Consider the following 14,293-nt stretch of genomic DNA (forward strand, 5'->3'; position numbering starts at 1 on the left):
CTCCTTGGCTCCTCCTTTGAAGTGGAGTGCAGTTGGCCCCAATTGCGAACAAAGTCTTTCTTTGTAGTATAATGTCTTTGACTACATTACCCAGAAGTCTCTGGATGGGTTCTCAATGTCGATGGGGCTCCTTAATATCAGCTAAGTGCCTTATAGAGGTGGGTGCTGTGTTCCCAATAACTCCGATACTGTGCATTACGATCTCCCTCATGTTCCCCACACGCTCGCCTCATTTCAAAACTTCTTCCAGCGCTGGTCTCGGGAAACTTAGAGCAGTGCCTGTTTTCCTCTGTCAATTCCGGGTTGCCTTTGTGGCAAAAGACCAATTGCTGGGTAGGTTTCCTGAGGCGGTCCGAGGTACCTCCAATACCTTGGCTAACTTCGATGTCACCAGGACTCCCTCGGACTCTTAGGAACGGGTCCTTTCACACGCTTCTGGTGTGCGTGCTGAAACATCAATTCAAACGGCAACTTTTCATCAAAGTAACCCAAAGGACACAGAGGGGATAGTGTTGAAGATCGGTTTACTGCAAAATATCAACAGGCATTATGCATTTCGACTCTGCGGTCTTCGTCAGATGCCATTTAAGACGGAAATGAGTTCCACCCTTATTTAAAACTCCTTGGCTCCTCCTTTGAAGTGGAGTGCAGTTGGCCCCAATTGCGAACAAAGTCTTTCTTTGTAGTATAATGTCTTTGACTACATTACCCAGAAGTCTCTGGATGGGTTCTCAATGTCGATGGGGCTCCTTAATATCAGCTAAGTGCCTTATAGAGGTGGGTGCTGTGTTCCCAATAACTCCGATACTGTGCATTACGATCTCCCTCATGTTCCCCACACGCTCGCCTCATTTCAAAACTTCTTCCAGCGCTGGTCTCGGGAAACTTAGAGCAGTGCCTGTTTTCCTCTGTCAATTCCGGGTTGCCTTTGTGGCAAAAGACCAATTGCTGGGTAGGTTTCCTGAGGAGGTCCGAGGTACCTCCAATACCTTGGCTAACTTCGATGTCACCAGGACTCCCTCGGACTCTTAGGAACGGGTCCTTTCACACGCTTCTGGTGTGCGTGCTGAAACATCAATTCAAACGGCAACTTTTCATCAAAGTAACCCAAAGGACACAGAGGGGATAGTGTTGAAGATCGGTTTACTGCAAAATATCAACAGGCATTATGCATTTCGACTCTGCGGTCTTCGTCAGATGCCATTTAAGACGGAAATGAGTTCCACCCTTATTTAAAACTCCTTGGCTCCTCCTTTGAAGTGGAGTGCAGTTGGCCCCAATTGCGAACAAAGTCTTTCTTTGTAGTATAATGTCTTTGACTACATTACCCAGAAGTCTCTGGATGGGTTCTCAATGTCGATGGGGCTCCTTAATATCAGCTAAGTGCCTTATAGAGGTGGGTGCTGTGTTCCCAATAACTCCGATACTGTGCATTACGATCTCCCTCATGTTCCCCACACGCTCGCCTCATTTCAAAACTTCTTCCAGCGCTGGTCTCGGGAAACTTAGAGCAGTGCCTGTTTTCCTCTGTCAATTCCGGGTTGCCTTTGTGGCAAAAGACCAATTGCTGGGTAGGTTTCCTGAGGCGGTCCGAGGTACCTCCAATACCTTGGCTAACTTCGATGTCACCAGAACTCCCTCGGACTCTTAGGAACGGGTCCTTTCACACGCTTCTGGTGTGCGTGCTGAAACATCAATTCAAACGGCAACTTTTCATCAAAGTAACCCAAAGGACACAGAGGGGATAGTGTTGAAGATCGGTTTACTGCAAAATATCAACAGGCATTATGCATTTTGACTCTGCGGTCTTCGTCAGATGCCATTTAAGACGGAAATGAGTTCCACCCTTATTTAAAACTCCTTGGCTCCTCCTTTGAAGTGGAGTGCAGTTGGCCCCAATTGCGAACAAAGTCTTTCTTTGTAGTATAATGTCTTTGACTACATTACCCAGAAGTCTCTGGATGGGTTCTCAATGTCGATGGGGCTCCTTAATATCAGCTGTTAAGTGCCTTATAGAGGTGCCTTATATATATATATATATATATACACATATATATCACGATTGCCAGCACTCAATTATGAGTTTTTAATGAGCCGACAATGAAACGCTTACCTGGCAGCCAAGGTGGTGCATGCTGGGAAACAAAGTCTTCCAATGAGACAGCGTCCATGCGTTCAGGAAACCAATCGACTCAGCTGGGCTCCCACCAATGGCAGCAAGATGGATAACAGATAAGCTACAGGTGGCATGAGTCGGTGTTTGGTATTTGATAAAGGAACTCAACCCAAAACGTGTCATGCCTCCAGTGCTGTAGTAAAGGTTTCTTCTTGGCTCCCCGCTTGTGTCCTTCCGGTTCTTTCCGTGGTGGAGTGAATCTTCCTTTTGATACACACATACATATATATACATGCATGTATATGTATGTATTATGAATGCATGGCCCCAAATTTTTCACTTAATGTGAGAATCACAAGCTGCACTCACAACCGTCTGTGAATGTATCCTTTTATTTTATTATGCTACATGTTATGAATTCAAAAGTGCAGTTGTTTTTTTACTTTTTATACAAGCCAATATGAGCTGAGAGAAAAACCCCATCAACCAGCCTTTCAACGTGACTTTACTCTTTGGTTGATCTGCAGTCATCTTTTATTAATTCATTAATGAGGATTATGGTGGGATTGTTAACACATTGGTTTGAGGTTTGGGAGAGCAATACTACTATGCGAGATATTGATGTTCCTTGCCCTAACCTTAAATCATCTTATTCATAAATGTACAAATGTATGTAAATGAAGAACATATTTTTTCTGGCACATTGTTTATTCTCTCCAATACTGTTCATAAAACCTTCTGTCACTCTAAAATATGAGAGAACATGTTCCTCACATAAGTTATAAGTCATCGTAAGTATCCACCCTAGAATGAGAAATTACATATGTGTACCAGGAATACTGAGACCATTGCCAAATGTGATTTCCTAAATTCCTTGCCATTTTGTGTGCAGATTTACCATCTCCTTTCAGAAAATGGAAAATGTGCACAGAAAAAAAAACATTTGCTTTTACTTGGTCATTCCTGCACCCTGTAAAACTAGTAATCATGTGGGTGGTAATTTACCAGAACATGTGTTGAATTATCACTTACTATGACTTGGAATGGGGCCTTAGTGAGTGTGTTCTAGTGTTCTGCTGCATTTGAAGGAGTAGTGGATGCAATGCAAAGTGAAAAGTTAGAGACTAGAGGCAAAAAAAGGGAAAAGTGGGGACAGCAGTAACCTTGCAAGCATTAGAAGAGAAAGTATTAATGAGAAAGCCTCTCAGTCTGAGAGGAACATGATTCAAATCAGGGACTGATCAAATAGGCAAGGTAGGAACAAGTAGAATAGGAGATGCTGAAGACAGAGGCGAAGCAGAGAAATGGGGATGAACAGATGCTTCTGAGGATCGATATAATGCTAGGTATAATATACAGATTAAAATATGCCTAGTCTTGCCCCTATTTCATTATTACTATTTGAATGAAAAAGGTATTGTCCTCTGTTTCCATCTGCCCCACCATTCATCCATGATTTCCAGTGGAGCAGTAATTAATGTAAATTATTTGCCCTACAGGTTCCTTTGTTGTTAAAGGTTAATGTTGCAAGGTGGCCCTTTTTCACCTATTCATGAAGAATGTCATAGATTAGTAAACCAATTAAAAATGTTGCATGTTAGGTTAAAGGTTTTACTCCCTTTATGCCATCTTACTGGCTAGTTGGAATGCAAAGAAATTAAAATCTGTGAATGTGCAACCAAGTGGGTGTTTATTGAAAAATTAAGCAAGCTTTTGGGTCAGAGGTTGGATCCTTTTGAATCACCCCTATTAATTTTCCTAGTGTCACCCTTAGGTGGGAACTCCAAAACGAGAGAAGGCAAGTTGTACCTGATCCATCACCTATCCTACCCAGGTCCGGACTGGGAACCAAAACCGGCCCTGGCAAAGTGCTCGGCCGGCCCCCCTCCCCACTCGGGGGGTTGGAGGTGCCGCCGAGCGCTTTGTAGGGCCGGTTTTCGGCCGATTTTCTTGCAGGGCCGATTTTGCAGCTATGCTGCAAAAACGGCCCTGTAACAAAATCGGCCCCCAGGGGCCCAAAACCGGCCCCAACCCTTGCGGCGCACCAGGGGATTGCCCGGTGTCCGCTATGGCCAGTCCGGGCCCGATCCTACCCCAAAAGGAATTCTGTCAATGACTCAATGTACAATGAAGCTTGCTTACTAACCTGCAACTCTTTAAATGAAGCAGTCAGTAGGGTGTATTGTGCACCAAACACCAAGACAGACATCAGATCAGCCTATCTCTTACTACTGGTCCACCCCATCAGCATCCACCTTCAGGGGCTGCAATGATCAGGAACATTTTACTCGACAAATCCATACCCACAGGCATTTCTGTTTCATGGGCCTACTCTAAAACATTCAGCGCCTACTCTGTTCAATGCCTTCCTGACCCCCCTTGCCAATATCGTCAGAACCCATGGACTGATAATAATATCCTAGGCAGATGACACCCTGCTCTTCCAAACTCTATGTGAAGACCCATCAACCACAAGGGCCAACTTCCACCTCTGTATGTCCAGCATCGCAGACTGGCTGCAAAACAACTGCCTCATGCTCCACACACAGACAAAACTGAAGTACTGATCTTCGGGAACACCTTCCTGTGGAACAAATCCTAGTGGCCTGCTGAAGTAAGACCCTCACCCACTCCTACAGACTACGTCTGGAACCTCATCCTCATCCTGAACAGCAAATTAACACAGTCTCCTCTGCCTGCTTTCTCACTCTATGAATGCTCCGAAAGCTCTTCAAATGGCTCCCAGTCAGCAGCATACGTGCAGTCACTCCAGTCCTCGTCGTCAGCTGCTTGGACTACGACAACCACTCTGCAGAGGAATTACCATGCATCTCCTAAACAGACTGCAAACAATACATAATTCAACAATCAGATTAATCCTTGACCTCCACAAACAAACCCACATCACCTAACACCTCAATAAACTCCACAGGCTCCTCGTCCACAGGAGATGCCAATTGAAGATGCTGACCCATGCCTATAAAGCCCTACACAACCAAGAATTCACATACATCAACCACCACCAGAGCTTTCACCAACCTGCCAGACACCTGCGCTCCACCTCACTCTACCTGGTCCACACCCCCCAGCATCCACCAAAGACACAGTGGAGGACGCTCCTTCTCCTACCTTGCTGCGAAATCCTTGAACATACTCCAACTCCGGACCTCACACTCTCTTCAGGATTTCAGGAAGGGACTCAAGACCTTGCTGTTCAACTTATTCTACCTGAGCAGCATGGCTCTCAGCACCTGAATACACTCCCGGGTGATTAGCAGAGTTCTACAAATCCTGTTTGAATGATTGATTCTCAAGTAGGTGTTATCAAAGCTCCTTTTGTATAACTTCCTCTTCATAGAAAAGGCGGGCATACAGGATTGTAAAATGGCCTTACATGTATTTCAGAATTTAGCAGTTGTACTAGGCGTTCCACTTGTCCCTGAGATGATGGAATGATGATCACAGATGCAGACCTTTAAAGGAATTGAAGTGAGCATGGGTATGGGTTTCTCTAGGTTGCTAGGTGAGAAGATTGAGGTGCAAATCTCTGAAATTGGATTTGTGTTGGCCTTAGCGAAAGCAACACTTGCAGCAATGCAAAGCCTTTTAAGGAAGCACATTTATTCAGTGAGGTTCATCACGGCAGGTAGGGTCTTTGCTAGAATGCTTGTACAAGCAACCTCAAAGTTTATCAAGAAGCGTTACCTAGTGAGTCTCAGCAGGACTTGGAGAGGGCTAGTGCCCTAAAAGATATTAAAAGTTTCTGGGCAGTTATTAACTGCCCCCGGTTTACAGAGGAAGTAGGGAGAGTGGAGTGCAAGATTCTGGGTGATACTTGGGTAGCACATTTTACTTCAATTTTTAATCCTATTGGTAGGAAATCGGCTGTAGGGCACGAAGATCCAATAGTCGACATGGTACACACAATAGAACTCAGTTCACTTACGGTGGCAGAGGTGGAGGATGCACTTCAATAAGGAATAGGTAGAAAGGTCCCAGGCCCAAATGGAGTCCCACTGGATCTTTTTAAGTTGACTGTAAATCGCTGGGCTCCCCTGTTGACCGACCTGTTTAAATCCATTATTGTTGAACCAATCCCTCCGTCGTGGAAAGAGGCTATAGTTGTCCCAGTGTTTAAAAAAGGGAAGAGAGATGACCCCGCCTGCTATAGGCCCATTTCACTAATCGATTCCAGGGAGAAGGTACTGGGCAGGGTAATCCTGGCACTATTGGAGACATGGGCCGGTGGTAGGGGGGTCATCTCCAAAACACAATACGGATTTCGCAAAGGATTGGGAACTACAGAACAGTGTCTGAATATGTCCTTGATCACGGGCAAGTACATGAAGGCAAAGAGTGGCTCTATTCACCATGCCTTCATGGACTTGTCGAGTGCCTTTGACACTGTCAACAGGGGGAAACTGTGGGTACTGATGGCAGGGATGGGTTTTGAAAATGCATTAATTCACCTCTAAAAAATATTACATTCGAACACCTTTGTCTCAATAAGATTTGGCACTCACAGGGAAAGAACCAAACCTATTGCTTCAACACAAGGAATGCGTCAAGGGTGCATTTTAGCCCCTTTCCTCTTTTTAGTATACACAAATGGTCTGGAGGATTTCCTGTTGAGGCAGAAAATTGATTTCCCCCAAGTTAAGGGGCATTACTTTCGTACGCAGATGACATGGTCCTTATGTCGCTGACAGCGAACTGTTTTCAAATTTACCCGGACCCCTTTACAAATTATATGGCGACGCTAGACTTAAAGGTTAATTTTTCAATGTCTTATATAATCGTCTGTGGCCCAAAACACGCAAAATCTCGGAGTTTTAATGTTAGAGGCAAACCAGTCAAAAGGGGTGGAAAACTTTACATATCTAGGAAATACGTTCAGCAGGGATCTTAAATGGGACTTTTTAATTACAATGAGGGCCCAACAAACCAATAGAGCAGCAGAGGGGCTTTTTAGGCTTGCTTGTAAGCTAGGTCATAGGCCTTTGCCACAGCTTGACACTCTATATAATGCAAAATGTGTATCGGCGGTATCAAATGGGGCAGGGGTTTGGGGTCATTAAAAAAGCTGCTTGTTACAAGTGGTAGAAAATAAATTCATAAAACGCTTACTGATGATCCCAACCAGTACGGCCACCTCTTTCTCTCATCGAGAGATAGGGATGGATTATCTGGAGCATCATATAAGCTCTGCCCCTTTGATTTTATCGTCTAAAATGTGGTTGAAAGAAGAACTACAGTTTACTAGGGAAATAATGGAAGACTGCCTTAACCTTGATAAGGTGATGACTATTCCCTGGTTTCGATATGTTAAGGAAAGATTATATGACATTGGGCTGGGTGAGTTTTATGAAAATCTGACAAAGATCCCCATAAATGCCAAAGGCATAATCAAGAAGCAATACAGGGACTGGGCACATGTGAAACATTTTCAGCAAGAGACGTCTGGCCTGAAATGTGCCTTTTTGACTAACCAGCAGTACTATCTAGCCTTTTCTACAAATTGTCAGATGCGTTTTTATTTAACCAGATTTCGCCTTGGTACATTGCACTTTTTGCTTGCTTTTCCTAGACAAACCGGGTGGGCGGAAACCCTTAGTTTCTGTCCCTGTGATAACAGTACTCCCCAGAGAACTATGCACCTTACACTCTTTTGCACACTCTATGATGATCCGAGAAGGAGATTTTTGAGACCAATACAAAAAATATCTCTCCGTGTACATACCTAGAGGGATATGAGTGTTTGCAAATTTTGGAAAATTCGACTGTTTGTTCTGCAGTGATGAGTTTCATTAAATTAGCACTGGGTATTAGGAGACGATATGGAATGTAGTAATTAAATTGGGCAGGAAAATGAAATGATTTTAGTCTACGGAAATTGTAACGTTTTTTAGCATAATTAGTGTTTTAAATTCCCAGGCGAAATTTTTCATTTTTCTTGGCTTCAAAGATAAATATGGTCTTCTCCCCAAAATACACTTAGCACTTTATGTACAATGATAACCTAGCTTGTAATTGAACCTTACATGAATGTTTTATTATTTCTCACCGTGATAAATTATTTATATCCCATTGTGATGATTTATGATAAATGTTTTAATGTTTCCATATTTGATCTATTTTAGAATGCTTTTATGGTTGTTTACTAACCGAATAAAGCTTGTTTTGAATTTGAATTTTGAGTCTCAGCAAGGGTTTGAAGAGGATTTGTCGATTTGACCTACAATAATTCAAGATCCACGTAATATTGAGATTGCTGTAGGTGTCTAGCCCCAAAGATGAGCCTATTCACTGACACTGCAGGCAGGAAGGGATTTGGAATAATTGTGAAGTAACAATTAAAGATTTCTTTGAGGACACCGGTGGACTCTGCCACCTTGGGCCATATCATGGTAGAAGTGCATTTTCATTCTTGGTGCGGACGCACTTTTAAAACGGTGCGCTGGGCGCAAACAGTAAAAATGCGCTCTATTACCATGAATGCACTACCCCCAGGACAGCTGCAAACTCGTGCTGCCCTGGGGGCAGTGCCTTCAAGTTAAACCCGGAGCAGTTGCTTTAGATCTGCTCTGTGTTTTCACTGTGCAGACAGCACAAGCCTGCCCCTTTGAATGGGATTAGATATCCCCTTGCAGGCGGGTGCAGTCAGTGCAAGGGGATGTCTAGGGGGTCCATGAGAACCCCTTTCTCCCTGCCAAAGGGCTGCCATCAGGAGGTGCACTCAGAGTGCGGCACCTCTTAGGTGGCGCACTGTGAATGCGCCTCCTGAGGGCTTCTTTGCGTCTGGCCAGCATCTGTAATATGGCACGGGCACAGAGGCAAAGGGATTCACTCATTTGCATGTAGCACATCCCCATGCAAATGAGGGAACGCCCCCTGCAGATAGCGCTGGCACTTTATATACACCAGAGCTACTTGTATTACAGAAGAGGCCACATAAACGTATGCGGCCCCCTCTGTACTACCAAAGTGCCCCAAGGGCACGCATAGCTGGCCCAAACGCCGGTTGCATCCCCGGGGCACTTTATGTAATACAGCCCCTGGACTGTCTTGTTATGTCATGCAGACATAATACTTACCCATTTCCACTTTATCCAGATCATGGGGTCCTGCCTGAGATTTTCAGGCCATGTAGGTAGATATTACCGCACACCATCCTGCAGAATTGGGGCAGAGACCTCAACATTCAATACTGACCTCATTGCATTGAAGATTAATAGGCAGGTAGAGGGGATTCATATGATACATTGCACATCAGGCCTTGACATGTGAGCATGCTTGTATTGTCAGTTTTGTATGGATAGTGGCTGTGAATGTTTTTTTCATAATGTTGTAGAGTGCATTGCTTGATGATTAGTCATTTTTTTGCACAGTATGGTTAGCTGTATTAGGTGTTAGCAGCGGCAGTCCGTACAGATAAAAGCAGTGGGGCAGGGCGGTGAGGCGGGGCGGGAGGGGGGAAGTCGACAGATGACAGAATAGGGAAAATTAAAAAATAAATACAGAAATCATATTCCGTTGTCTGTCGTCATCCACCCTGCACTGCCCCACCCACCACACTTACCTGTACGGACCACTGCTGGGTGCTAGGTGGTTTCATTTGTTGGTGTATGTGTAAATAACATGCTATATTAAGCCCTTTTGCTAAACCTGCCCCTATACTTTATTTCTTGGTGGGGCTGTAATGTGGGTCATGGCCACTTCCTTGTTGCAAGGGGAGTTCAATGGCAAAGTAAAGGAACGCAAATGTCAGTTTCTCAATGACTGACATAGCCTATTTTGGTTGACTGGGTGAAACTAATTAATAGACAAAACCCAGGCAGCCCCATATTCTCGTTATTCACCTAGGTGGAAATCATTTAAATGCCATAGGCTTAGTCTGTTGGTTCATGCTAAGAAGGAAACAATTGTTGACATCAGTAGATTCAGGAGGTCTTTTGATACCACAGCCGCCTTAAAGGAAGCGTTTCGGGTGAAAATTAGATTAGTTCACAAGTAAATAAATAGAAACATGTATTATGTTTCCAATTTCACTCTGTATATATGGTTCAGTGAGTAAAATGCAGTGATCTGTAAGTCTCAAATTCCAATATCGACTTTGCTTTCCATCCTTATAAATGTCTGTCATTAAATAGTGTAATATCAACAACAAGATATTCATCGTTGTCTGTAATTTAGTGACCTTAGTGATTGTTGGAAGTGCATTTATAAAAGAGAGTATTAGAAAATGTCGAAAGTTTATTAAGAATACTAACATTGGAAAAATATTCATGAGGCAGCCCAATGAAGAAGGGGGGCAGGTATAAGTAGATATCAAGTATTGGTACTTAGAAAATGAGCACAACTTCAAGATAAGAAATTCGAAACTTAAATGATAATTGTAACATGAGAAATTGTGGCATTTATTTGTCAAAAACACAAAAAACAATAATGAACTACAGCTGTCTCAAAATAGTCTTTATGTTGTTATTGTGGGAAAAAGTTGAGCTTCATAAAGCAGAGCAAATGAAGCAGGCAATGGTGTGTTCATTTGCGACATGCATGTTTTACTTCAAGAAAAATGGGACTGCATTAATATTTCAAATATGCACTTCATTTGAAATTATTCATGAACTTTAAAATGTGTCAGTTAATTCTGCAATAATATGAAATTCGTTTCCTTAATATTATTATTTTTGGTAGTTGTCATAAGCATGGTGTGCGGAAAGGCAGTTTAATAACGTAAACTTGCTTTTCTTAATATATTTTCTTTTTATTGTTGTCATGGAGATTCTGAAGCCTCTGCAACACATCAGTTGCTTAGAGCGCCTGGCAACTTTGTTCGTATTCTAAGAGCTAACTAAACTAGGGGCATATTAGCAAGAACCTCGTTAAAATTATTGCCATTTTAACGGCAGGAAACTGCCGCTAAAACGGCGATAATTGGCTTACTAATATGCGTTATAGAATTCCAATAGAAGCCCAGGTTGGATGTCCTGCACATCTAACCTGGGCTTCTATTGGAATTAAGCCTGACTAAAGAGAAACGTCCTTCAGCTTTTTTCGGAAGGCTAGGAGAGACCGACAGGTCCTGAGTTCCAATGGTAGGGAATTCCACAATTTAGGTCCCAGGTAGGATAACGAGCGGCCTCCAATACGGGTCCGCCACACCCTCAGAACTGAGAAGAGAAACAGACTGGCCGATCTCAGTTTACGAGTGGGTTGGTAAGGCTTAACAAGGTTTTGTATGTACAAGTGGGCCAAGCCATGCTGAGCACGAAACATGTAGCAAAGGGCATTGAACTCATTACATTAATTTACCTTGAGCCAGTGAAGTTGGTGCAGCAGAGGAGAAACAGAGGCATGATGGAGTTGCCGAAAAAGCAGGCGGGCTGCCACATTTTGAACGAGCTGGAGACGGCAAACAAAGGCTTTGTCCGCACCCAAATTTAGTACATTTCCATAATCATGTCTGGAAGTCACCAAAGCCTGCAAAACGGGCCTTAGGCTGCTGATGGAATTGGCCAGAGGATTTTCTTTAACCACTTGGGGACCACAAAGCAAGCCGAGGAGGCTCCAGACACTTGGGCTCCGAGAAAAAGCTTATTATCAAATGTGAAACCCAAGTTCTTGACCTTTGCCACTGGAGCCGGTAGAGGTCCTAAAGAGGTAAGCCAGTGACTAGCTCCCCAGAGCTCGGCATTGTTCCCCAAGATAAGGACCTCAGTCTTGGAGCCATTCAGCTTCAAAGCATTTCTAGACATCCACAAGAATATTACGCAGTCCAAGCTGAAGACAAGAAGGGTCCAGATGATGAGCTAATGAAAGCGAAAATATAATCTGTGTATCATCTGCATAAGTGAAAATGGTCAACCCAGATTTTTCTGCAATGTCTGTCAAAGGGCAAACTTTAGGATTAAAAAGTAGAGGACTCATGATTGAGCCCAGTGGTACTCCTGATGTTAAGGCTACAGAATTGGATTTAGAGGAGGGAGAGAAAACTTGAAAGGAGCAATCCTTTAGAAAAGAGATCAGCCACTGCCAGGCCACACCTACAATTCCTAAGCCTTCAAGGCAGTCCACCAGAAAGGAATGAGAGACCGTGTCGAAGGCAGCACTCAAATCCAATACAATGAGTGCTGCCATACCACCATAGTCAAGCTGCTGCCTGAGGTCCTCCGTGACCCCAAGCAAAGCAGATTCAGTACTATGACCAGAGCGAAAGCCAGACTGTGACGCATGAAATAAATAACGCAGTGTCACATGTGCAGAGAGTTGAGAGTTAATGTGCTTTTCCAATACTTTGGAAAAGGTAGAGAGAATAGATATGGGCCGGTAATTAGACCAGCAGAGGGGATCTAGACCAGTTTTTTTCAGCAAAGGAAGCACAAGAATCACACCCAGGGCAGATTCATCCAAAAGTCTGAGCTTGGATGGAGGAAGAGGGTCAAGTGGAGAGCCAGACTGGATGTTTCCCAGAAGAATTTTCAGAGAGATCAAATCAAGTGGGAGCCAGGCCTTAACTTGACAGGACTCATCGGAAGAAAGGTCAAGGAGAGCAGTATTGACCTGATTAGAGAGTTGAGTGCTAAGGAAGGTGAAATTGTCATGAAGGAAGGAGTAAGAATCAAGCTGGCGATGGATAGACACAACTTTATTGTGGAAAAACAGTGCAAGTTATTTGCAATGATGTAGGCAAAGAGAAGGGGACGGCAAAAACGTACTTGGTGCGGAAAGCTCTTGTACAACTTTGAATAGGGTTTTCTGACAGTTATGAGCTGTCATAATACTATCCATGTAAAAGGAAGCACAAGTTGATCTACACAAAGCATGGTGTTCTTTCAGTGCCTCCAGAAAGGCAATTTTTGCCTATGGCGCGTAGTGCTTTCTCCACTGTCTCCCCATGACTTTACAGTGCTTTTTATCAAGTCTAAGAGTCAGTAAACCACAAAGTGGGAGGAAGCACTCTAGGGTGAGATTTGGTGGAAAGAGAAAGAGTGAAATCAATGGCCTCAGACAGCCAGTGATATACTATGAGCTGATCCGGGTCCAGTTGAGATGTAATAGAGGGAGTGGTCTTTAAAAGCTGTTTATTGAGGGACTTCATGTCAAGTTGAGACCAGTTCTGCATTTTTGGAAGGACAGAAGGGCAAGACAAGGGGACTGAAGAAGACATAATAAAAAAGGAACAGCAAAATGGTCCGACCAACCAAGTTGAATAAGAGGTGCAGTAGACAATGTAGAGAGATTTAAAAAAATAGGATCCAAAAGATGTCCAGCAGAATGAGTGTGCAAGGAGTTGATAAGCGATAGGTTAAGGATCTTTAGGTCGTCCATGACGGTAAGGGCAGATTTACTGTTAGAATCATCAAAATGAAAATTAAGATCACTGAACAGAGAAATCTGCCACCGAAGACCATGGTGGGTTAGTGATTCGTTGAGAATAGATCCCCAGTTGTTGGAAGCCCCAGGAAGGTGGTAAATCAGAGCACCCAAAAAGGTACATTTGGGTGAGAAAGGAATGGAGAACTACAGTAGTACAGTAGTAGGTTGGAGTAGTGTGGCTCACTGGTTAGAGGCGGCAGGCCTGAGAGCAGAAGTCAGCCTGGGACCAGGGTTCAATTCCCGACGCAGCAGGGTCGTGGACCTTGGTCAGCGGACTCGATAATTCTCGCTTCGGTGCTTACTCTAATCAGGGGTTCCACTCGGCAACTCTGGGCATTAGCTTGCCTAATCTCCACAACGGCCCCACCAATTCCGGGGATGCCTGGCTCCACCTTGGGGACTCCCAGCAAGGGACCATCCCACAGGGAAAGCCAGGACGGGTTCCCCAGAGTTATACAGCGCCGGGACGCCCCGTTGCTGGGGCAGCTGTGCGCTTTACAAGTATACTACATTTACATTTACATTTACAGGGCTTCACAATTAGGAATCGTGAGTGTTTCAATTTTGCAATTATAGTTTTTTTTTTAAAACAATGGCAATCCCCCCACCAGTTTTCTGAGGTCTCTTGATACCAAGCAGCACAAAGTCCTTAGGTAGCACCGCAATCACATCTGGCATGGACCCACCGTGAAGCCACGTCTCAGTTAAAAAAAAACACATCCGGATCCATGTCAGCGTGAAATAGGTGCAACTGATGTTTAGAGAGTAAGCGACAGTTAAGAATGAAACAACAAAAAA

The sequence above is a fragment of the Lissotriton helveticus genome, chromosome 1_1, assembly GCF_964261635.1.
Source record: "Lissotriton helveticus chromosome 1_1, aLisHel1.1, whole genome shotgun sequence".
Classification (NCBI taxonomy): domain Eukaryota; kingdom Metazoa; phylum Chordata; class Amphibia; order Caudata; family Salamandridae; genus Lissotriton; species Lissotriton helveticus.